Source organism: Fundulus heteroclitus, chromosome 4 (genome assembly GCF_011125445.2).
Source record: "Fundulus heteroclitus isolate FHET01 chromosome 4, MU-UCD_Fhet_4.1, whole genome shotgun sequence".
Taxonomy (NCBI): Eukaryota; Metazoa; Chordata; class Actinopteri; order Cyprinodontiformes; family Fundulidae; genus Fundulus; species Fundulus heteroclitus.
Window position 1 is genome coordinate 35,398,584 of NC_046364.1, and position 26,027 is coordinate 35,424,610.

At 40.8% G+C, this 26,027-nt stretch overlaps 1 protein-coding gene across 2 annotated transcripts in view; it reads right to left on the reverse strand.

Annotated features, from left to right (window-relative positions):
- Positions 1-25,776, reverse strand: part of LOC105923567 (tyrosine-protein kinase CSK) — a 53,597-nt gene extending 27,821 nt beyond the window's left edge. For both annotated transcript variants that reach the window (XM_036136477.1, XM_036136476.1), the window contains exon 1: positions 25,509-25,776. The gene's annotated coding sequence lies outside the window, so the exon portion shown is untranslated. The remainder of the gene's footprint in view (positions 1-25,508) is intronic.
- Positions 25,777-26,027: the final 251 nt, after the last annotated feature.

The window sequence follows — 26,027 nt, forward strand, 5'->3', positions numbered from 1 at the left end:
ACAACAAGTAACTCTTGTGACTGAATACCTCATGTTGAGTAATCTTCCACAGACATGTCATATTCATTTTCTACACCTCAGTTCCAAGGCTATCTATAGAAAACGGTCTAATGGAAAATCTTCAACATGAGATTTTTAGAATAGGCCATTTATCATTGTGAAATGTCATCTTGTGTTTTACTTAAGCTAGATTGGATGGATTAATGGACTGTCCAGAGTTAAACTGAATTTAATGAGCCAGCATTAAACGATAACTCATGGCGCTTAACAAAGAATGGCATTATATATACAATTATAGCAACAGTCCAACTGAATTCCTTGGCTTGTCAGCAAATGGTGCAATTCCTTTGCAACAGAGAGACTTCTATATGCAACATTCCCTCCGTCTTCAGAAAATCATGTTCATCATACTTCTGCGATCTGCTGTTCGTGGCTTTTCAGTAAAATCTTGTTTTGACTTAAAGTCAGCCTTTGTAGGCTTAACAAGTTAGTTTTGCAAAATGTTTGAATAAGATTATTTATTTTAGCAGAAATGACAAAAAGCCTTAAATATAGTGTCCTGGATTTAAATTTATACCACATTTACAGTCACACAACCCTACTGCAATCAAAGCAAACATGGTAAATATTAGCTATAATAAACGCACAACTAAACATTCCTTTAATTTAACTACTATATCGTGTTATATTTAGATTCATTTGTTGGATGGTTAAAACAGAGACACTGTATTTTTACTCAAGGTTATCATAATGTTCGTATCTCGTGCCAAAATCTGACTGCACTGTTAAATGGACTGAACTTATATAGCGTTACTTATATAACTTATATAATTGACCTATGTTAACTGGCCTAAACAAGTTAACCATTACCTGAAGCACAAACCATTATTATTTGTAGATTGCAGGCAATAAAAAAATAAATAAAAATAAAAAACTCTTGTGGCATATGCAAACTTTAGCGCAGTAAAGTGTTGGTAAAAGTCCCTGCAAAGTCCCACACCAGCAGAGTATGAAACTGTCATTGTAAAGTGTATTGGCAACAAAAAGAAAAGTGTGGAAAAGAAATATGAAAATAATATTTGTCGGGTATGCAAATATTCAGTACAGGCTGACAATAAAATGCTTACAGGGCTGGGGCTTTGCACAGAGGACAGCTTGGAACTGTCAACAACAAATGACTCGTGGCTGCATCACATTTCCCTCTATGTAAAGCACTTGACAGCAAAGCTGCCGGCAGCGGCACTATACAAGGGTCTATGAAGAAACGCTGAACGATATTTTCAGGTTAGTAAATAGGCACCTATGCTTTTCTCATAAAGAGAAGAAACTCCTTTTGCAGGAATCAGTCATATTTACGTTTGTAAATGCACAACTGAAGAATACTCGGTGTATCGCAGCGTGACAAAAAGCGGAAAAGCATTAACGTGACCCTAACTAGACAATGAAAAATACAGCCAGTAATGTTTGCACGTTTTTATTTTAGCCTTGCATTACAGTGCACACAACCAGGAAGTGGGATGTGGGAGTAAGTTGGTACACATGCAGGGTCACGATTTGGCCGACGCAAGAAACATCCTCAGACTAATGAGCCTCCGTGTCCTCAAATCTTTCTCATTTGGCTTAGCTGTCTCCTGTCTCAGCAGCCACTACAGGAAATCCCCATGCTTCACCGAGCCCAGCGCTCTCTCGCTTGGGGTTTAGACTAAAACCAAGTTTTTATGCAGCACTGCCTCTCCTATATGTCAAAACAAAACTACTGTGAAACTGCTGAATCATTAAACTGAAAAGGCCAACAAAAACGCTTTTGAATAAACTTCTGGAAAACAAAACTGCTTTTTTTTTTTTTTTTTAAACATTCAACAAACAAATAGACGTGCCAGAGTGTGGCAGTGCTTCCCGAGTATAGGAGAACAGCAAAAACACTGCAAGGTGGGAGCAAAAAGTAACACTTTAGCAGAATTTCATAAAAAGGCAAAGCAAATGTACTACAGACTCACTTCACTTAAAACTACATACAAGACAAAAAAAAAATAAAATCCAAAACTGATGACTAGAAAGCTACATTCACTAAACCAAGCCAAAAGCTATCAGACAGGCATGAGAGGCTGAATTAAATTAAGCGATGCTCTTGCTTACTCAGCCATTCTGACGGTGGCTCTGTTTGCCAAATGTTTCCAGCTACCGTCACCTTTTTTTTTTTTTTTTTCCTCCTCCTCCTTAGCTGGAGTGTTTTTTTTCCCACGACCTACAGAAACCCATTTGCCTCTTTGCTTTATTTATTTTGTAGTATTCAGGCGCGACAGAAGCGGTTAATTTTGGCCTTCTGCATTTGATTCTTCTGGAGCTTTTTAAACATTTAAACTTTCAAATGCTGTCCAGCACAACCCCGAGATGTATAGCGAGAAGCAGAGACATCTGTCCAAGTTTTTTTACATACCAACTGCACATGGCTTAAGAAAAAAAAAAAAAAAGAACATCTACGCCTGTTTTCACAAGAGACTGTAACAAGATTGACTGTTTTCCCTCATGTTTAAAATTCATAATTCAAAGCATGTAACGAGACAAAGACGATGCTCAGCTTTTAAGCAGAAATCGCATCAAATTCCCGTGAAATGTGAGCCGTGCACACCCACTGTGCTTGGAACGGCGACAGGCTGTGGCTTCGGGCGATTCCACGCTGCTCTGGACATCTCAAGGATAATCTGTCTGTCAATGCTTCCCAGATCGCACAAAAGGCCTTTAAAAAAACGTCTCTGCACAAATGCAAATAATTCTCATTTATTTAGCTCAGTTTGACAGACTACCATACATCTGCACAGCTCACCAACAAGTAGAGCCAAAAGAAAAAAAAAAATAACGCAAGCCCATCTGCCTTCCTTATTATTTCAATTGTTAGCAGACGGGATAGCTGCAAGTTAACGATGTTAAAACTGCTTTTAATAGCGTGTCAGAGACCAAGTGGGGTGTTTTTGGATCACATTTACCACAAAGCATGGCTTACGCTTACTTCAGCACATAAGGGCTTACATCGGTCAGCTGCATATAATGTCAAAACGCAGGAGAACCGTGTCAACCTTCGCCCTTCAAAATAAAAGAAAGGCAACGTTCGGTGGCAGCTCTTCCAGTAGTGAAAGAGTTGCCTACTCCCACCACTTTTTCCTGGAAACTCTGGTGAGAAACACGGGCTGCCGATGAGCAGTGAGAGTGGCTGTGCCTGCCGGTGAAGTGAAACGTTACTTATTCACTTGCAGCTTCAACTTGCCAGGCTCTCAACGTCACTTTTGACAAACAGCAGAGGAGCAGAAAAGACAATGTTCTGCATAATGAGCATCTTTTCCTCCTGTACCAATTAGTGACTTTTTTTTAATCCAGTCTTCCACTGCCCTGTAGGGCTGCCATGACCAGTCAGTGTAAATGATGTCTACTTTAACAGTCCGTCAACATCAACGCTTTACGTTGATACAATCCTTATAAATTAATCCTTATTTATGTAAACTTCTAAATAGGTGACCGGTTGTCCTCTTTATTGCTGTAAAACAAACTGAATGCAGTCTATAGTGTGTGTGTGTTAGGTTTGGGAATTGAAAAGATTTTCACGATTCCGATTCCTTTATCGATTCTGTGAAACGATTCGATTCCTTTTCGATTCTCTTTTCGATTCCAATTTGGGGAAAAAAGGAGAACAAACAGTTTGATGATGAGCATCAACTTTGTTTACTTAACTATCACACGACCTTACAAACTAACACGGTCAAGATGTCCACAGAAAATGTGCAACTGGAGTAACATTTATATTTGTTTAAATAAAAAAGGAATATAAGAACAAACTTAAATAGAGTAGATGAGTTGTTTAGAATACAAGAAAATGTAAGTTTGTTGTGACAGTTGCTTATTAATCTCTCTTTAGATAACCTCAGTCATCTAAATCTAACGTAGAAGCCGTCCGTTTAATGAAAAAGCATTACTGTACAATTTTGGGAAATAAACTCGTCAACATCTTCATCTTACAGATGACACAGCTGGCCCTGGCCCTCACAGTCTAACCCCGTTTCTCTTCTAGACATGTTGGCTGAGATTTTACTGCAACTTTTATCGTCCTGACCAGAAAACTGGCTCCGAGCTTTTCCGCTTGGTTGGGTTTCTTTCTAGCTAGCCTGCTATTACCCTCGAACATAGAAAGGATTCCTGGATTAGTGCTTCTGGGTTCTTTTTGTGTCTGCTCTGTCTCTTCAAACCCCAGGCGGTCATGGCCGTTCACACCGAACCCGGTTCTGCCGGAGGTTTCCTCTCCACTGTCGCCACATGCATGCTCGGTATGAGGGATTGCTGCGGATTCAACGGCAGAACGCAAGCGACTGTCCACTGTTGCTCATCCAGGAGGAGTGAGTGCTGCTAGTCAATGACAATGCAATCTGCAGGCTTTCCTTGGATCTCTGTTTAACCAATCATTCTGTATGATTCGATTTAATTGACTTTGTAACGTGCCTTCAGATGTCATGTGATGTGAATTGGCGCTATATAAATAAAACTGAATTGAAAAAGTAGTAAATAAAAAAAATAACGTCTTTTAAAGCCTTTGCTGAAACCTAATGAGAAAATGAACGTCAACACTCTTTTACTGCTTTATTTAAATGAATCGAGCAACTGTAAAAAAAAAAAAAAAAAAAAAAAAAAAAAAAAAAAAAAACATTAATGTGATGTTTTTAGCAGCAGTAGTAATGCAAAAAGCATTTTTGTTTTCAAATAAAAGTCATACAGATTTAGATATATCAAATGTTTGTTTTAATATCGTAGCGCTATGAAAAATACCTGCTTAATCCACTTAGATATAAAAATAATTGCGGTAGTCTGATCCACCGGCACCTTTTATTCAACTGGATGACCGTGCAGGAGTGAAAACTCGGCCACAGCAGGCAGACTGAAGGGTGGGCAGCCAGGGAACAGCCCTTCAGTCTGACGTAACAAGTGACAGGCCGGGGCTCGCTGTTGATGACAGATTACCAGAGTAAGGATGCAGGAAGCAGAAGAAAGAAAGGAAGAGGGGGGACAGAAGGACCCGCCCACCCATTTCACTCCCCCTCCGGCCCCCTTTGAGCTCTGGGAGACTCCTGGCGTGGAGGGATCACAGGGGGAGGAAGGGTAGCGATGGCTGCTTATTGTTTAAGCCCTGTGTGCTGCAGTTCCAGGCTGAGCGCGCACTCATCCAGATCTGGCTATTTATATCCACACAATATCCATGCAGACAGAGGCAGGCTGCCGCCGTTTTCATCACTGCATAAGTTACGGAGACACCACAAAGAAGGCTCTGCCTGCTGAGAGGGTTTCCATTTTCTGATTCTTATTTTTTTTACAGGATATCCCCTTTTATGACCGGGCCGCCTTTGATTATGTTTCCAGACCTGTAAGCCGTTTTTGCTTTAAAAGCAAATGCAGACACACACAAAAAACAATAAAATCAGCTATGTTAGTGTTACATTTAGAAAAGCTGATGTTACAGAAAAAAAAAAAAAAAAAAAAAAAAAAAAGACTTCAATACTGATGAATTAAAAAAGCCAGATTTTTTGGCTGATTCACAAACAAGAAAAAACAAAGACAATTGAAACAAACCTTGTGTTTGTCTATCTTAACACTTCTGTTTTACATTACAAAGCAAAGCCTTTTTCACATTTACATCTGGCTGCCCACTGATGCCATGCAAAAAAAACAAAAAAACAAGAGGGCTCCAACCACAACCTGCCGCACACATTTTAGCCTACTTTCAGTCGTTTCTGAAATGACGTTCAATCCCCGTTTCAAAAGGTGAGCAACAGCATGCTGTGGAGCTGGAAGCTTTGGTTTCCTACGGGAGCAGAGCCACAAGGCGACACAATCCGATACCTTTCTTGCATTTTTCACGCCTGACATTTTAGGGAAATGATTACAAGATGCCGTTTTGGTCAGAGCACCAACACCTGTCGGTGTCAACAACAGCATCTCTGCACCAGCGTGAACACCTACTTATCTAAACGTGAAGGCCTGCTCTAAAAATAAAAACTGAGATGCTATTCTAAAGCAGCAGTTATAGTCGCTTACATGCCATATTTGATCCATATTTTAAAACCAGACCAAATGTACAAGTGTAGCTTGAGCAAGTTCTGCAGCCCTGAAACTTTATGACCCTTATGTCTGCCACACGCATTGAAAGCATTTGATGCCATCGGGTCTTTACCACCGCGTTGAATCACCCTTCCTTCTGAATGCACTTTTCAACTATTGGTTTTCTGACTAAGAGAAAAAGAGCCTGACGGTCACTCCCACGTTTACATAACGAAATCTTCTAAGACTTGGTGAGTTCTGACCCGACTCTTTTGTTGTAGATGCTGAACAACACCACAGATTTTTGTAATTAGGCCTAAAAGAGGCTACATTAAACTTACTGCTGATTTTGACACTAAAGACTGAGCCACGGCACATCCTAGCTTAGACTACCATCAGTACCATCTAGAACAGTATAACCTGTATGAAAGAAGCAGCAAATGCATAAAAAAAAAAAAAGTCAGCGGTCTACGTTTTGGCTGCTCCATAAACCTGTTGACGCGGGTTGCTGTTTTTTTAATGCAGCACTTTTTACTTGTTCGCTTCTAGTCGATTTCTACCCAACTATTCCTGATGTGAAGAGGCGGCGTCTGCCACTGGACGTCATTTTGGTTCTGCCTAGTAGACGGTTGGCAGAGCTGGTAAAGGAGTAAACTGAAGTGGAGGCGACTTTAGTAGACACCAGGAAGGCTAAAGGTATTCCAGTAAAGTCGTTCTGTTTTATTAATTTAAGCTTTCAGCCCGTCTGTAACGGAAGTCGCCTCTTCCATCAATATAAATAGCTAACCCTGGCAGGAAGCGGCTACCTGAAAGTCACGGGTTTGCAAAAGCTAGAGATTAAAAACCGGCCACAAAGCAATCATCGGTGTATCACGCTGGTTTTGGTCACCCCCGTGATTCAGGATTTTTAAAATAAAATAAAATAAAATTCTACCAGCTTCAAGGCAGTTCATGTGTGTTACTTTGATTTTATTGAGAGTCCAAATCTATCTTGCAGAGATGCTGAAGGGACACAAAGTTAATACTATGTCACGGCCTGCAGTTGCTGGCGTTAATGGTGCCAACTGAATGTAGAAAAAGCTGAGAAGTAAATAGTGTGTGGGTGTTTGGTAGGTTACTGGACGTACTATTAATAGGTGTGAGATGCAAAGGGAAGCAACGCTGTAGAAAGCATGCAACAAGAGGACGACTCAAGACTAAACAAGCTTAGGCCAAAATATAAATGTTGCATTGTTATATTTGTACTTTCCTTCTACCATTCAGTGATACAGGAAGCGGTGCAGAGCAATATAATGAATATATTCAATTTATGGCGCTTCGTGCCACATATGTCTAAAATGACACAAATTTCCAGTGCAACCACTGCCCATCTGTATCCAACTTGCTGGAAGCTCACTTTCACTTAATGTTCCTGAACCCATCACCCAACTCGCCCCCCAGCTGTTACAAAAGAATCCCGAGCATGCGGATTGTTTACCAGGTGAAGCGATGACTCCACGGCAAATATAAGGAGAGCCTCCAGTTTGAGGCATTGGATTTTTAGACATATTTTAGGTCCATTTCTGCTCCAGAATGTCTCATTCTAATTATTGCATTACCTACTCAGCAAGCCACCAAATGCTGCAGAACTCTTTAAATAAACACGTCATTTAAGTCAGGTGCGTGGTAGCAGGAAAACACCCAACACGTGGAGAACTGTGCGCCCTGGAGATCAAGGTTGAGATACGCTGCCCCGAAATAAAAAAAAAAAGAAGAAGAAAAAAACAAGTTTTAGCCTAAACTCGGCCCGGACGACAGATTTCAGCTCATCGCCATCATAACCGTTAGGGTTTAAGATGGAAACTATAGCATATTTTTAGTAATTGAGCAATCTATAGAATAATTCCTTAATTAATGATGTAAGGATTTACATGTACTTTCTGCTTTACATGTGAATATCGGTGCTGTATTATTTGTCAGGTTTAGAGACTGTGTGTGTTTTTCTGGTTTCTTGTACAACTTTTAATCTCATTTTTGCACAGGAGTTTTCTTGTCAGTGTTCATTTGGAACAGTTGTTACATAACCCATAATAGTAAATGGATGACTTATAGATTCCAGGCAGATTATACTCCATTTAAAACATAAAACAGTAGCCTTCAGTGAAATGTAGCTTGTTCTGAAAAGGACGCTCTTTCGGTCTCCGATCCCTGAACATTGGCCTTATGTGGGGCTGGGCCATATGGACTTTAAAGTCTATCATGATTATATTGTGGTACTACTGTGATAAAAGTGATGATAAAAGACTTACCAGCTTCTCGTACTATTTTTAGGTAACTCTGTGGTTTTGACTTCATGTTTAATAATAAATAGCCCCATAAACAGAAATACTGTCATTAAAAAAAAAACTAAAAACTTTTAATCATGGAACATATATTAAAACAAGATTCAGGACATTTCATCAGGACACTTGAAGAAATTAGATTTCTATCACTAAACCGCACACAAGTAACTGCATTTAATTATATTTTAGACTTTTTTGACAAATAACAATCCTAGCAGTTTTTTTTCAGACATTACTAAGTAGAATTTGGATAAACCCAAATTCTTATCGTGGTAAGAAATCTTTCACAATAAAAGATAAAAGGAATATTTACTGCATTTTTGCACTGCCAACATTGAACTTTTCAAATTAATGCCTTTTTTGGTATGCACAGTGCACATACAAAATGACAATAAAGTTTGTCTAAGTCTAATGATAAAACGTTACAACAAAGGCCCAGCGTTAGTCTATTGTTTTAGCGATTAGCTCATATGTAACCTATCAACTGTTTTCAGGGAGTTTGTATGTTTAGCAGGTGATTTTGAGTTCTTCTGGCTTTTAGCATTGTGAGTTATAGAGTGCTTCTGCAGATATGTTCACCAGTCTAATAGTTTTTGGCCACATTTCAGCTTTCCCTTGTGACAATCGCGTCTACTGTTGCGTCATGTTGGGAAAACAGCTGCAGAATATATGTTACTTTTGTCCTGCTGTTGGATGGGCGGTCAGAGTCTTAATCACTGCCTGCAGCTGCATTAGAGAATTGGACAAAATTATAGCGACGAAGAGCAGATTTTAAAAACAGTGCCACATCGTGCGTCATGGTAGATCCAAAATACACCGCGTTACTAATTTTAGGTGATATTTCCCAGCCCTAACAAGCAGTCCGCCGAAGACGCGAGGCTTAAACATTTTAGGGGTTAAGAGAAGCATGGAGGAAGAAGAGGGAACGCCGCCTGCTGTTTCCATCGCCTCCCCATTCCCCTTTGATAGCTAAGCATGACAACTCCACCATTCAGAACAGAGGAGGAGATGAGGAGGCAAAGCACGATGACGGCGGCACAAAGAATCTCATTAGAGGCGGCCGCAGCGGGGTGCTGGTACAATATGGCAGCAGCATTAGCAGCAACTGCAGCTTCAAAAATCTCTTCAATAAAAGAAGCATTCAGTGGCAGCAGAACAGACAGAATCAGACTCAGTGGGCTTAGGAGGAGGAGGAGGAGGAGGGCGAGGGAAGGAGGGAACAGAGGGAGAAGCTACAGGCTGGCCAGCAACTGGAATAGCAAATTGTCCTGGATTGCTGTTATGGCTCAGGAAAGGGATTATAGAGATTACCTGCACAGTAAGTAATCTCAAACTGAGAAAGAGATTCAATGTTTGTAGCTGCTTAAAAAAAAAAAAAAAGATGCAGGGGAGCAAGAGAGCGATGAGAAGAGAACCTGATGCAAGATGGAAAATGATGCGAAAAGAAATGATGCTCAGAGATGGAGAGGGCGTGTGTCAGGGAAGCAAGGACACAGCAGGGAGGAGGAAGAGTCAGGAGTGTAGAGGTGGTGGGTGGAAAACGCATGAGACTAGTCTGCACCAGAGGGTCCTTAATATTAACAGCGGTCGTCTGTCGCTTCCTGGGCCAGCCATGAATAATCCAGGCTCCACCCATCTATGCCAGCATGCTAAATTATTCATTCACAACCACAGAGTTGCATTAGCGCACGCAGTGGAGCACCCTGTGGGGTGCGAGCACGTTTCGCCTGCTTAGAGCCGACGACATGGACGCGTTTGACAGGCTGGAGGTGTTTGTGGGAAACAGGCACGTTTATAAAGAGATAGACATTTGCTTTTAGCTGTCTGACAATTTACTTCTTAAACCATCATAAACTAAAATCCATTACTCCTTTTAATGTCAAGGCAACTTGAAGTTTGAAATAAATTGAATTCTTCAAAATATCAGATGCCTTTATTCGTCATTCCCTCCGTCTGGGGATGCTCGGTAACCATAAAGGCCTCTAAAACGATGCAAATCCTAACACACCCATGAATAAACACACGACCAAACCGCATTCAGGTTCAGCATTAAGAAGCTGCTTAAAAAGAACCATTTATCACTCATTACTGATTCAGCCATAATGAAAACAGCCCAAGAGACAAAACTAACTAGGTCACCGTTTCCGTTTCTAGTCTATATTAAAAATGTAGCCTAATTATCTTGGAGGAAACCCTTCCCAACAAACCAGCCCGCTGTTTAGTTTTTTTGGTTTTGTTGAAGATCTTAGGGTGTGTGTGAGACGCCAAACCAGGCGCTGCGGTCACATCCCATAAAGCAATGACAGCGAAGCTTTAATCCTCTTCATGAATTCTGCAAAGACCGAACAGCAAGCCAGGAATGTCAGGACCAGAAAACAAAGAAAACAAACAGGTAATGTCAAAAACCTAGTTCTCCTGAGTGAAAGACTGCTTCAGCGGAGAGAAAACCCAGTTAGACTCACTGATGCAAACAGCACAGTAGACGTTTTGCTAATGCAGAGGCAGCAACTGCAACTCCTGCCTGCAGAGACAACGTTCAGGGAATCCTTCACCTTAACCTCGCCCTGTTCACTCACAGCTCACTTTACAGGGACAAAAGTGACCACATTCACACAAATTCTCATAGATTATATGAGGCACGAATTCACTGCAACACCTGAAATAGACATCAACAAGTACGAGATTATATATATGAGAAACTATGCTGCAGCTCCAGGGGATCCAATGGACTGGAGGACGCTGGCGCTCCCACCCCAGCCCATGTGCCCTCTCCTAACACGGTAGGCCATCACACACTGCTCCATCATCCTGGAGGTTTACACTGGGACTTTGGTTCTAGTTGCCTTCTTTGGTAGAGCAACGCAGCACCAATGGGTGATTTTTGCAGAAAAATATAAAACAAAATTGTACATACTGTATTTTTCGGACTATAAGACGCACATGAAATTTTCTCAAAAATTTATGATGCGTTTTATAATCCGGTGTGCCTTATATGTGGTTAGCATTGGGCTTACAGACCGATTTTATGTGGTACAATGTGCTCAAAAATCTGTTAAAATGGATAAGTATGACTTTGGTTAGCAACGAAGGCGCTCTGCTCAATGGACATTTGGAGCATTACGGTACACTGTGTCACTACCTGATCGGACCCCTGATCCGTCTACAAGACTGCCTGACTGGAATGTCTAAGCTGGAAGTGCATTCATATAAAGGCAGCCTGCGCCCGGTATGTGCTAGTAACAATAAACCTAGTAAGTTAATTCGATATAAAAAGGTATGTTTATATTGGCTTCATGTTAGAAACAGGACAGTGTAGTCCATCTACTCTGTCCTCCCAACAGAGACGGATAGCTCTCCCTCTCAGGAGAGAGCTGTGTACGCAGATGGGCGGAGTGATATTACACAATTGGAAGATTATTTAATGCACCTTATATTCCAGTGCGGTTTACGGTCAAAAAAAATAAATAAATGGTAATATGATCTAATAGCATTCATTTAAAAGGGTAAAGGTCTACTCTCTGGCATCTCAATAAAAGGCCTTCAAAACATAAAACGGTCCAATTCTTGTGGGTTGGAAACTAACTTTTTAAAACCTTGGTACTACAGCCCAGTTCAGGCCAAACCTGCACGAACGAAACATCTGACGAGTTTATGACTTGGCCCTAAAACACAAACGAAATAAGAAACCCTTGTAAAACTCAATCTACTGTCAACTATGTAAAATAATTGTAATCTCTCTACGTGGGAACACCTTACGTCTAGTAATTGCTTTGAAATAAATACTTTCCTGCTGCTTATAGATGCATCCCTGGTTCAAAACACCTGAATCAAACAAACAGCTTTTTTTCCCGAGCCCTTGGGAAACTTGACATGCTGAGGACGGCATCGAGCCATTTGACTCAGGTGTGCTGCAGCAGGGAGGCCTAAAAGGTTCAGGACGGGGTCTTATTCCCCTGATTGAGAATTTTGCTGGACATACAATGGATTTAAGTTAATACAGAAGATGTTCTGGTGGTCCCGGTCAGAGTCAATGTGCCACAGTCAAAGTGACATAAAGCACAGGTAAACAAAACAAACAAAAAAAGACTACTACTAAATTTGATATTTAAATCAACATGTATTATATTTATCATGACTTATATTTATAGTGTTAATACATGCCGCTTCAAAAGTAATAGTGATAAAAATTTGTACACTATTAAAAATCTTTTCAAGATATGGCAATCAATTCATCTGCACAGAAAATTACACAAATGGGACTTGATGCAATATTTTGGCAGTAAATTAGCTGTAAAAATGTGAGGGCAAAATGTTAGTCTGGAGCCTAGTTTATATAGATTTACATCATTAAAGTAGAGCAAAAATGTAATGCGAGGAGCCAAATGCTGCAGTAATAACGGCACCAAGACCCTTTAATATTGATCAGTAATTAACTCATTTTACTAAAACATACAGGACAGTGGATTACATGAGTGAGGTCACATAAAGCCCCTGAAACACCGGTAAAGATGCACACCCTGGCTGAACCCCCGTAGATATAATCTCCACGTTTGGCACAGACCATAAAAAAGGTATTCACAACCTAACATGTATGCAAGCTGTATCAACTGAGGTTATCACTGAGACAAGATGAATTCATAGCTAGGGAGGGTCCCATGTTTTAAATGATGGGGACGGTCCTAATTTCCCAGGAGGCCGAAGGGGCTCCACAGAAACTTGAGACTTTATCTTCCGTTGGCAGCATCAGCAAATACAGCAGAAGATCTGGGTTTGTGGGTTACCGAGCATGAGGGAAAAAAAGTAAATCGTCATGAAAACTTTTGACGATTGAAAAGTGAAAAATAAGAACCCAACCTTCATTGTGGCTGAGCAAACTGCATCCTTGGCTGCTTCATTCATCATTCAAAACTCAAAAGGTGGTCTAAAGACACGATACACATGTCTTCAGACAATTCTCTTCTCATGCCGCCTCAGACGAAGCGCAGGGAAATACTTTGCAAAGTGGTGGTCAGTGTTTATTTCCTACTTGTACAGATGTTGCATCAAGTCATAATCTCAGCTGCTTGCTAAAGAACAGCATTTACACCACACTCAGGTGCTGGAAATCATAAAAGGGTACGGCTGGACGACACAACCAAAGCATACTGGTAAACTAGAGATCATATTGATAGACAGCGATAATTATCAACAAATTAAAAACATATATTTTAAGCGCAACTTTGGCCATTTTATGCGGTTGCTTAGCGACCTGCTTTTAGATACAGAACACACAAACACTGAATTTAAACTTAACCCTTTATTCAACCAACTTTTTACCAAAACTGCAAGATTTTAAAATAGAAAGAAACGAAAATAGAAAGAAAATAGAAGAATACGTGCTCTCTGAACTCTGAAGGGGGCGGAGCTTGGTGACGGAGCGTTCCTGGGTCTGCGTATGTGATTGGTTGGGAGGGTGTAGCGACTTGTAATATTAACCAACATAAGCCAGAATGCAAAAGGAAGCAAAACTTTTTTTTTTTTTACCTTTTTATTGACTTTTTTTTCTGAGCGATATACGTCTATTGATATATATCGTTATTGAATTATCCTCCAGCCCTATAAAAGGATACACTACTGCAATTACTGCCCTCTACTGAGGTATGTCACTGGACAAAGACGCAGTCATAAGGCAATATATATATTCATATCCATACAGGGCCACAGCAAGGCTGTTGTGTATTTCCAGCAAATCCCACAGCCAGGTATGCACACACTCATACCTAAGGACAACTTAGAGAGACCATTAAATCTAACAAGCATGTTTTTGGACTGTGGGTAGAAGTTGGAGTACCCGGAGAGAACCCCTACATACACGTAGAAAACATTAACTCTGTGCAGAAAGACCCCAGGCCTGGATTTGAACCCAAGACCTTCTTGCTGTATAGCAACAGTGTTAACCGCTCCATCGAGCGGACCGGATTGACATGGATTAAAACCAAATCCAAGAAAGAAATTCATATTTTGATTAAACTCTAATGCATAACTCGCTTCCAGATACAAAAAGCCCTCGTCATGACCAATATAGTAAAATCCTACTTAAAGACTAACGATCACCGGTATTTTTTTTCAGCGTAGCGGTGGACGGATGGCGGGGGTGAGCGTGTTTGTTGTGTGTGTCAGGAGGCTGGTGTGCGCGCTGGTGCGTCGTTCAGTTCCCTGGATGCGTTCCCAAAGCGAAGCGTTGCGTAGTGCAGCTCGAAGGGGTCTGTCCGTCAAGCTAATTAAAGCTAGCGCTAGCTATTGTGGGAGATTTATCACTGCGTTAATGCACGAGCGTTACTGACCTTTCTATGTTGCTCTCTGACATCCATCTCGTCCTGTTATGCTCATAAAAAATTAGCGCAATGGTCTAGTTTCAGCGTAACTTTGACAATTTTCAGCCTAACGGTCCATTACGCTGAAATGCGCTGGCGAGACCCCTGACGATATTCACAAAAGAAATTCCACACGCACACACAACAATCTCTTTAAATAAGATTATAAACACAGACAGAATAAGTTACAATTCCCTTAAGCGCTCAGCGTTCTGCGTCACATCGCTTCCAACAACGCCGCAGCGCATCAGATAAGAAAGATGGAGAGGAAGTCCAGGGCCTCGACAGCGTAGGATTACCAAAATAAGTCTGCTGAGTTTAACATATCTATAAATAGAGAAAACACGTCCATTCTGCTGACTCCATTGTTTTCCTTTTACTTCCCTAATGGCAATGAGTATAAAGCACATGAGTGATCATGATGCAGGTTTGGCATGAAGAGGGACAGAGCAATCAGAGTCAAACTAACCGGGGCAAACGTCCACATAAGCAGGACAAGATGGCACATTTGTTTGGCTGGGCAATTTTTGTTTAATGCTTCAAAGCGTTAAACCTACATTTTAAAACGTTAGGCGTTCAAAGGGCTTAAATGTTCCATTGTATGGTTCCTACGGTTCAAAGTCCTTTTAAGGAGAGGCCAGAGAAAGTGCTGGGGTGGCCGTTTTCTCCAGGTGAATAGCCCCTCCCCACCTGTTGCTAAAACAAAGTGTCTTTCAGTCATACAGAAGAAGAAAAAAACAACTAATTAGGCTCTTATAAAATATTTTTGGTTGCCAAAAACACAAAAAAAAATCCATACAGAAAGCTCAGTCTAAGGTAATGCTGTTTTAAAGGTTAACAAGCCTAATTCTATTTGGGAGGCTGTGTTAACATAACTTGGCTAAAAGCTTTGTGTAAACAGTGTGATATCGCGGGATTCAATAAATCACGGAGAGACGGTCCCATCCCAACCCTGACAATAACCCTGTCCACAATCTGTGGGTAGTGCTGGACATTTTTATACAACAGTATAAAGCTAATGTAGCTCTTTTCAGAGCAAAATGTCACCCAAAAATATGTTTTTGAAGTAAACAAAATGTATCTATAAACTTCTTAATATAATGCTGTGTCAAAATACTAGTCTGAACTCTCTTTGGTCAATCAGCATACATGCTTTCACTGTTTTCATGGTCTACTTTGCCCAAAATATCCATTCCTCTTCATTTAAGCCTACATGTTAGTCCTTCGGAAATGCAACCCGACTGTAAGCATAAGCAAGACAACTGCTAACTTTCAGAAACAAATTCCACAAAACAATAAGGAAGTGCCTTAACAAGGTGAGGATTTGGGTTGGCCAAAGTACAGTCTCTGTTATCAGCGTTATTCCACTTGGAAAATGATTAACCCTGTTTAGAACATCAACTGGCAGCCAAATAAAAAAAAACTGACGTGGTTAAACATTAATAGTCTGTTTTTTTCCCCCATGTCGGTGAGAATGGCAGCAATAAATTACAGACTGGACACCTTCAGAGTCATTTTTATTAGATAATGACTTCATACAAGAAAATAAATTAAAAAGGGAAAAAAAATCTGCCAAGTTCAAATACAATAATCTGTAGATTTCAGAAAAGAAAACTTGCTTTAACAAAGAGTCAGTGTTGGGGTTTTGTAAGGAATGATGAGCAAAGAACACAGAAAGACAAAAAAAATTAAAAAAAATGGGCGGGAAGAATTACTAAAACCATTAGCTATTATATTCTGGGGAAAAAAAACTGGATGTGATTTGCAAAATTCTCACTCCCGACTACCCTCGGTGTTAAAAGAAGGAACATTAGTGCTCTTCACTGTCACTCTATTTTCCCTGGAAGCATTTCAGGAGGGAAATCCAAAAAAAAGGGGTATATATTAATAATTAAAGACGGAGTCAAACTGTCAAAATAGTCATGAAATGTTAATGCTGTGAATTCGTCCTCTTGTCATTTTCCTCAGCCCCGCCACTCGATACCGACAGTCAAGCATGGAGATTGGATCAGTGAAACGGGCTGTAAAGCTGTCTGAAATGCTGGTTCCTAGAAACGTCAAAAAGTTCAACATCACCCTTTTTTTTTCCAGGAAGTGTTCAGTGGGAAACCTCTAGAGGGTGAAACATCAAGACTCAAGGGTGAGACAGTAAACGCCACCAAAAAAACAATCGCCAGCCGTGGCCTAGACAGAGGAGTGAGCGTGCTGGTAAGAATTTCAGTACGCCACATTTTAGTCACCTTTCTGCTGTGCAGAACAATTTTCTGAGAAGTAGTAGAGGTAAGGCTTTCCACGGAGGACACATCGAGCAAAAACTGGACGAGTTTTCCAATTGACCGACAAAGCCAAAGCAAACGAGTCTCTAACGTCAGCCGCTTTGCGTTGCATTAAATCAAGATGCAGCGGTTTTCACATCCTTGCACCAATATAATCTCCTGCATTCAATAACTTAGCTTATGCTTGTATTCAGAAACAGTCCTCCGTTTGATTTGAGGTGGCGATCCTCTTGTTTACATAAACTACACTGTTATTGAAAAGCTCATTTATTTCAGTAACTCAATTCGCTGAGTGAAACACATACAGATGGACCACAGATCGGCGTTTTTAAGCATTTATTTTGGTTAATTCTGGTGATTTTCCTCTTACGGCTAATGAAAACACAACATTTAAGATTAGAATATTACATCAGACCAATAAAAAAAAAATAAAAAATGTATGGTTGGTACAAAAATGTGGGATTAGTAAAAATTATTTTCAATACACGCTTAAAGGCGGTCATTTACATAACTGTACTTTTAATCAGAAAAACGCCTCATCAGAACACATTCTTACTTAGTGAGAATATGACTGGTTCTGACTTGTCTAGGGGTGACTAGCTCCAATAGCGGTGACCAACTTTTGTTCCAACAGCTTTGCTCATTTAAAGACGATTGAAGATGCCATTGCAGGCGGTAAAAGCTATCTAGCCTTTTAGTGTTTCTGGAAATAGGTCTTTCTATACCTCTTCCATGTCTCAGTGCCTCGCTGTCACCGCAGTTAACTTGCGTGAATGATATTCGTCTGCAGCAGCGTTCAATGTTTAATAAATTATAAAGAATTACCTTTCAGAAGAAAGCTCTTTTGAGATCTAGTTTTACTGCTCATGAAAGAGACAAAAGGCAATTTCCGGCCAAGTGCAGAGTTACTGAATAATTTTTCATCATATCTGCAGTCGGACAGATTTTATAATCTTTCACTTATCCTCGGCGGTTTTGTTCCCAATAACACGCCTATTAAAATAAGTGCTCAAGAATTGGTAGAAAACATCTGTTTGTGAAAGATTGTTGTATTTATTGTACTAGTTAGGTTTGCATGGCATTTCTTTGCTCAGTTTGGTCACATTGAATCAAACAGAATCGTATTGGACCGTACTTTGTTCACCCTAAAACCAGTGAATTACACTGCATTGTGGGAGAGAGGTGGGTCGTATTCGTGCTATTATATTTTTTTTACCCCAAACCAGTGAATCTAAAATGAATCAGATCATTGGCAGGATATCTAGATCTGTAGTGTGTCATATGTTTGGTTATGTATATATGTATATAACTGCAGATGCACAACTCTAGTCTGCATTATAGACCAGGGAAAGGATATTGGATCCAATGGGAGACAACTCAAAGAACCTCAAAAATCTGAAATTGGCAAACAACAACCAAATCGCAGCATTTAAACATTTCTAGTTGACGTTGGTTTAAAGGAGCAATAAGTAATGATTCGGCCAAATTAAGCGGTTATGCAAATACCTTTATCATAAAATACAAAATGCTGCGCTCTGCTCTGGCAGACCTGGCAATGCTCATATGATTGGCTCAGGAACCAGGAAGTAAACACTAGTTCTGGGTATGGATTCAACTTTCAAGATTTGGAATCAATTCTTTTTTCGATCCGATCTTAAGTTGGATTCCTGGTATTAAAACATTTTTTAGCGGTTACCTGAATTTCATAGGACTGTGTAGTTATACAACATATTGATACTAACTAGTAGCATATTAACATTTAACAGCAAATTAATAAAGTAATGATAGCTAATGGCGACTGTAAGGTCCAAACCTTCCTGAATGTTGAGACAATTGCCTTCACAATAGCTATTTCTATTTAATTCAATTAAAAAAACACTTTATTAAAAAAGGGACACTAAATTTGGAAACTAACCTGGTGCATTATTAAAAATATGACATTATAGATTCACCTCCCAGACTGGAGTGTGAAGGCTTTTGCTACGCAACCTACAAGGATTCAGCATTATTAACCGTAAGGTAAACCAAACTTGGGCCGCTGGTTAAAATGTAAATCCACTGTTACATCAGCTGAAGGGGAACCTGCTCCAAAAATAAAAAAATAAATAAAACACAGGAAGGAACTGCTGGAGGCACTGAAGCCAGTGATGCTGGGAATGACCCGGATCCTCCGTCAGGTAGCACCGGTCACATTACGAAGCAGCCCAAAGACAAGTTTCAGGCTAACTGGCTCAAAATATATCCATGGCTGGAACACAATACCGGTGAAATGACCTGCTACCTTTGTAAAACATGTGGTGCTGTGCCTTTTACTAGCCGATGTTAGAAAATGTCCACTTTGCGCCGCCACTCAGACAGCAGCAGCAAAAAGAGAACAAGAGGCAGATTCAGCAAAAAAAAAAATAAAAAAAAATGTGAGGGCTAGAGCTATTGAAAATGCACAGTTGCAACGTGAAGAAGAAATTAAGGGGCCTCTAAAAAGTGCAGAAACGGAATTGGCCAAAGCAAAGTTTAGCCATCCGGTTAAATTAATTTAAGACGTGAAGTGTCCCGCTTTAAAAAAGCTTTACAGAGACATGAAGGTATGGTAGTTACCTTGATGAAAAAGGATTGTCCAAAATTAACAAATAACACTCCTGTGTTATTAAGGGAAAGAAGTGAATAGAGGAGAACAAACAGGCAACAGAGGAGAGAAGAGAGAGACATCTAAGATGACAACTAGGAAGGGAGAAAGTGACAAGGAACTAAAGCTGCATATTATTCTAAAGTATGAGTGTTGACCTCTTTTCAGGATCATAGGTATTTACCGCCCCACCCCCATCCCCCAAAAAGAAAGGATATAAATCCCCCTCTGCAAAGCTTGTACGGGGGGGAATTCCCTCCCATTTTGAAAACAGAATTTCAGGCTCTGTCAATATCGGCCCAGTTTTACTTATCAGACTTATGTCGATATGTTAAAAAATGGCTGACATTGGCCGATACCGACGATAATGCAGATATATTGTACATCCAAGGTTCAAAGAGAATGTTACTTCCACCCCGGTTGACAAATGAGAACCAATTTGGTTGATTTTGCAGTAAAGGAGGCGATCTGAAGACGCGAGGGGTACTTGGGGAAACCCATCACCACACCTGGGAAAAACACCATGTTTGAAAACAACATGCTGAAAACACTGAAACTATTTAAAACCTCAAAAAAGTACAATACGTATTCCGGTGTCACGCATCTGCTGGGCTTCTGAAAGAGGAAGGAGTGCAGGTGCAGAGCCGGTGTCGGTTTCCTTTTCCTTTGCAATTCCTAGTCAAGTGGGCCATAACATGTTTCCCCACTTTGCATGCTGCAAGGTCCACAATAAAAACGGAACGCTCATAATGTGCATGCTCCTTATCAGACACTGAACTCTTCACGCCTGGGTGACAGACTCGTGAGCTGCCTTTGATTTAACCTCGGAGGCTCAGTGCATGTTTGTAGGGCGATGACTTGCAACTAGAAAGGTATACCGTGTACCATCTGTGACACCGTGTTGCCCGTGAATACCTCCATCCCGTTCGGCCGTGCATGAGAGTCTCCGGTGAATCTGCCGTCGCCGATTTAAAAAAAAAAAAAAAAAGATGACATTTTTCGAGGGGAAAAAAAACAAAAACGTGGAGGTCAGCGGGCCGCGGATGAGCTTCAAATGTGCAACGAGACGAATCCTGTACAGAGAGAGAGGAGCCGTTTCTTTACCAAGCGAGCATACAAACCTGGCTCAAAGCTCAACACGAGAGAGCAACACAGCTGAGAGGCTCACAGCTTTAGGGACAGACCCAGACGAGCCGTCTCCCCTCCCTCAAAACGTGCCCAGAACTAATTAAAAGGTGACCAACGCGCAGCTAGCAGAGCAGCCTCGTCCTGCTCACCTCAAACTGGACATCTCTCAGCGGAGGACATTACTGGCAAAGGGAAGGCGTCACAGGAGGAACAAAGCGGTGCTCCCAGGGCTCATCCGAAAAGGCTTAAGCCTCTTCGGGGCCGCCCCTACAATCTGGAAGCTTCTTGAACGTGGACCATTTTGACTTGAGTCACAATCCAGCAAAAGCTTCAGAAATGAATAGCCTGGATGACAGAGCCAAGATGTCCGGCGCTGGACACCCAGCCCAACATACAGCAGGGCAGCTCAGCCCTGACAGATCTGGCATATGGATTCATAACATGTTGTAGTCTGGCTCACCAAATTCCTTAGAGGATAAGGAATGCCAGGCCCCTCATGCCCCCCCGACCAGTCAGGGTAACGCATTTCTTGCCGATAGAAAACCCACAGCCCTCATCGTCAGCACTCTGCGCCCTCCAACCAGCGCAGAATGAGCAAATGACATTTTCTATTAAGATTCAGGCCTGAGCCGGTTTACCAGCCTCCGAGCGGAGCGAGCTTTTAAGAAGGCAGGGTTTCAAAACCCGCTAAAAGATTTTGCGAGATGGTTCCTTCTACAGACTCAAGAAACAATCATCCAGGGACCAGAGTCGGACGATTTTACCGTGACGGACAGGTCAAAACATAGAAAATGTTTTGTTAAAAGCATATTAAAAAATGTTTCACATGAGCATTAACGTTCATGTACATATTTTCTTTTTTTTTTTTTAGTTTAGTGAAAATCAGAGAAGGCTTATGATCTTTTGACGCATAACTAAGAATAATATTCTGATTTCTATCATTCTCTTTTGGATTCAAAGCTACAACCAGCAGCAGATGTCCTTCTTTAACCCGTTTCTTCTTCCACGCAGAGATGACACACTAATCAGAAGAACCGTTCCCTGAGAACTGCCCGGGGCTAAAGATCACAATCTGATAAAGTGTATAGAAGCAGCGCGGCTCCTCATCTAAACTTTACTGGAACTCCGTGTCAAGTAACATGACCCCACCGGCAGTCACGCATTAATTGTTTTTTTTTTATCTGTCCTGCCTCGGCTTGCACAAGTATGTGCGTTTAAAAATGTTAGACAGTTTCCTTGATGAACTGAAAAGTCTGAACAATGCAAAAATTGTAAGGACTGAGCGACTGCACCTTCAGACACTGACATTTTGGAAATATTTCTCATTTTTGACAGCATTTACAAGAGTTTACGCGTGCCACGCTCCAAACGGATTAGACATAAATGTAAACAAAACCATTTATCTATGCTTTGAAGTATCAAACTATGAATACAAGATTGTTTCAACTTATCTGCAGGTAAAGCTTGTGGTTGTCAGCTCAGAAAATATCCATATCACAGGTACATCTGGAAAAATTTGAATATGATGAAAAAGCTCTATATTTTTGTCACTAATTCAGGTAATGAAAATCAGATTCATTGGACAGGATGAAATATTCTAAGTCTTCATTTCTTGTAATTTGGATAATTATGAAGTGCATTTCTTATCAATAAACTGCAAACTGTCTATTGATGTTTAATGATCATCTTGATGAACTAACAGCGGAGAAACTCTTAAAAAAAAACAAAAAAAAAAAACAATCCTCCCAACAATACTGGCAGCTTTTGAGATTTTCAGAAATCATTAACTGGCATTTATCGTCGTCAAGATTAACCCAAATTCTTAATTTTTAACGATAAACGATACAATAAGTGGGGATACAGCGAGCGTGGCTTGGTAAGCATCGATCTGACAGGATGAGCCAAAAATCTGTTCCAATCACATTTATTCCACTAGCTATCCTGTCCTTGTTTATGTTATTTGTCTCTGCTAAGGCATATTGTAATTTTGAGCATTAGTTGCATCGGTACGTTTTCAGAAGGTCATCAGAAAAGTCCGAGTCATCCGCGTTGATGTGGGACTGGCTTCACGGTGGCTTAGCAGTTTACGCTGTCGCCTCACAACAGTGACTTGGGCTCTAGCCACGAGTTTATCTATACATACACAATGAGCATACTATACCGAGCGAAATATTAGTGACATTTACTGTAGCACTAACCGAATTAGCTTAGCTAATGTAGCCTGTATCTACAAGCTGGGAGGGACAATGTTATTTTACTCCTTTACTAAAGCCGTTAAGTCCATGGATGTCCATGGATCTGGCTGTTTTCTGTTCTCTACCTCATACAGGTTGATCCCGACAGCAGCGGGTTTGTGGACGTCTCGTTCTCTTGCACATTGGTCAAGAGTGTCAATATATTTTCCTTTTGTTTGTCAGCGTCCCATGCACTGAGCTATATAATACACTGGAGTGCTGATTTTGCCGAAAAACTGAAGTCACTGGCCGCCATCTTGCTACTCCCTGCTCTCACATAATCCCATAGGATTTGGTTGCAACAACAAGCAGTTTTCTGGCTGTGTGAAAACGTTTCACAGGTAATTCTACAGTCAGTGGATGTACTAGCACTATCAACTAATAGGAAATTAGGTGCTAAAATATTTTACATGTTATTCATATTATATATATATATATATATATATATATATATATATATATATATATATATATATATATATATATATATATATATATATAAGTATGTGTATATGTATATATGTAGATATATGTATACATATATGTAAATATGTTTTTGTATATTGTTATTTATATATTTATAAATGTTTCAGCACATGACTTTCTCAGTACTTGATAGTTTTAGAACATAGCATAAAAGTATATGGCATTTGACATTTTAAAAGTTTTAAGCCCCCCCTGAACATGAGAAAATCCTCGTTATTCGATGCTGTAGCGCACATATTCCCTAGTTACTGGGGGGTAATAGGGAGTACCAATATGGCGGCCAGTGGCTTCACAGTGACTCGTTCTAACAGCCGGCAATTAGCACTCCAGTGTATAATATAGCTCAGTGGTCCCATGATGGTCGTGGTTGCTTAGCGTTGGCGCTTGCCTACTAACCTGCCGGTTTAGGGGTGTGGATCACTTCGGTTTCAGACGTCTGGGAGCTATGTGTCGGAGGAGCACTCGGCTCTTTTAGCTACCTCCTCCACCCCGTTCAAGACGTTTGTTTGAGTTAATAATTATAACAAATTTGTTTTCTGAATAACAGATCACTGCAGAAATCATTTAGGCCTATACAATGTCCTTTTATGAAACAAAAGAATTTTCATGTTCTTTTTAATAACACCGATTTTTACCGCTACATGGATGCACACGTGGCGACCACAGGTTAGCACACGCTTCCACCAACAGACCGCAGCAGAAAAGATTTTACAGTCACCTGCAAAACAAGCTAAAATGTCTGTGAATTTCAAACCCCCCAAAGAGTTGGGAGGCTAGCACTCACTGTCTTTTATATAGAAAATACCTAAAGTGCTTTTAGGCCATGCCCGTTACAAGCATGTTGATGGTTGGACAACTGAGCAACAGACTAGTTCTTTTTCTCCTTAGCCCAGTTAAGATGGTTGTAGTCAATGACAGTTTTCTGGAAATCTGTGAAATCCAACGCTTGTGTCGCCTACTGACTCAGACTGGGAGACCATTGGGAAGTTAGGGAAACCTTTGCAACTGTTTCAAGTTAATAAGTTGATTACAGTGCAACAGCATTAGTAAAAATTAATTTTGGGTTTTCATTATCTGTATGCCACAATCATCAAATTTACAAGGCTGGAAATCCCTCTCATTCATATTCATATATATATTCATATATAGTTTCACTTTCTGAAATATGTGTGCCTTAGGGCAAGAGAGTCAGAGGTGCAAGTACCTGAATTTGTTGCACCAAGGCAAATTTTGGGCTTTAACAGGATTCTTGCTCTACGGGCTAAAGTTAGCAAACCCATAACCCATAAGTCTTCGGGCTAAATAAATATAACAATAATGTAGTAAAATCAGAATATCTCCATGTTAAACACGCACAGATTTATTTCCTTCACGTCTCTCACTAGCAAACCCTAAGCGAGCAGTTCCTCCCCCTTTTTTTCCGGAATCACACTTTTTTTTTAACTCATAGCATTTATGTTAAATTGAGAAAATGGCATAATGAAAACATTAACCCGTCCGTATATGGAAGAACAGAGGCTAGGGGGGAAAAAAAGAGGCGACTCGGTGGTTTGGGGTGCAACTGCTGAAGCGCCCATGACATCATTATCATTAAAATAAGCGCATAAAAGCAGACATAACTGAATATTTTCTCGGCGTTGTTTTCTGGGGGGGTTTATTGTCGTATTTCAACCCGTATTAAAAATAAAAATAAAAAAAGACAAAGAAAATATATAAGGCGGTCAGACGTAGACCGTGTCCGATAATAAATCTCGTCACGTTACTGACCGTTGCATAGCGGCTAATGCTAGCGCGGAGCCCGGTTTGAGGATAGCCGGACAGAGCAGCGTTTGGTCTTAACACTGCTGGCTAATGCAACCTTAACACCAAACCGTAAAGTTTAACTCAAAGGAGTGCTGCCCTGAACCTCCTCCAGTTAAAAAAAAAAAAAAAAAAACCTTGCGGCTGCAGGAGCAGCGGCGGCAGCAGCAACAAACCGAGACAAAACAGCCGCTGCGCTGTGGCCAACTCACCCAAAAGATACCGCTGAGGGGGTCGAGCAGATGCGGCAGCAGGTTTAGCGATGAGCGGCCATCAGTAAAGCTTCCGTGTCGTGCGGGCATCCAGTTTTCGCGGGGCTAATGTCGGACAATCCGAAACGTGGCTTTGCTTTGACGGTTCTCTGTCCTCTGACCGCATATGTTTGTGTTGTGTTAGTGTGTGTGCGTGCGTGCGTCTGCCAGGCCTGCTGCTGCCGCTGGAGGGAAATGGGCTCCTCTCTCTCCGTCACCGTTAGACGCATGCGCACACAAGTGGAAGAGGAACGGTGTGAGAGCGCAGCCGCGTGGCCAACAGGTGAGCGTGTCAACTGATGGCAGACTTGTTACGCGTTTTCTTTTAATGATCTACCAAACACAAAGCGTGGAGGGGAAATTGTAACGTAAAAGGAAAAGGATATATAGGTTTTGAATTTTACATCATAAAGTAAAAATCTGAAAAGCGTGTACATCCAGCCACCTTTATTCTAATACTCTAAAAACAAAGCCAAGTGC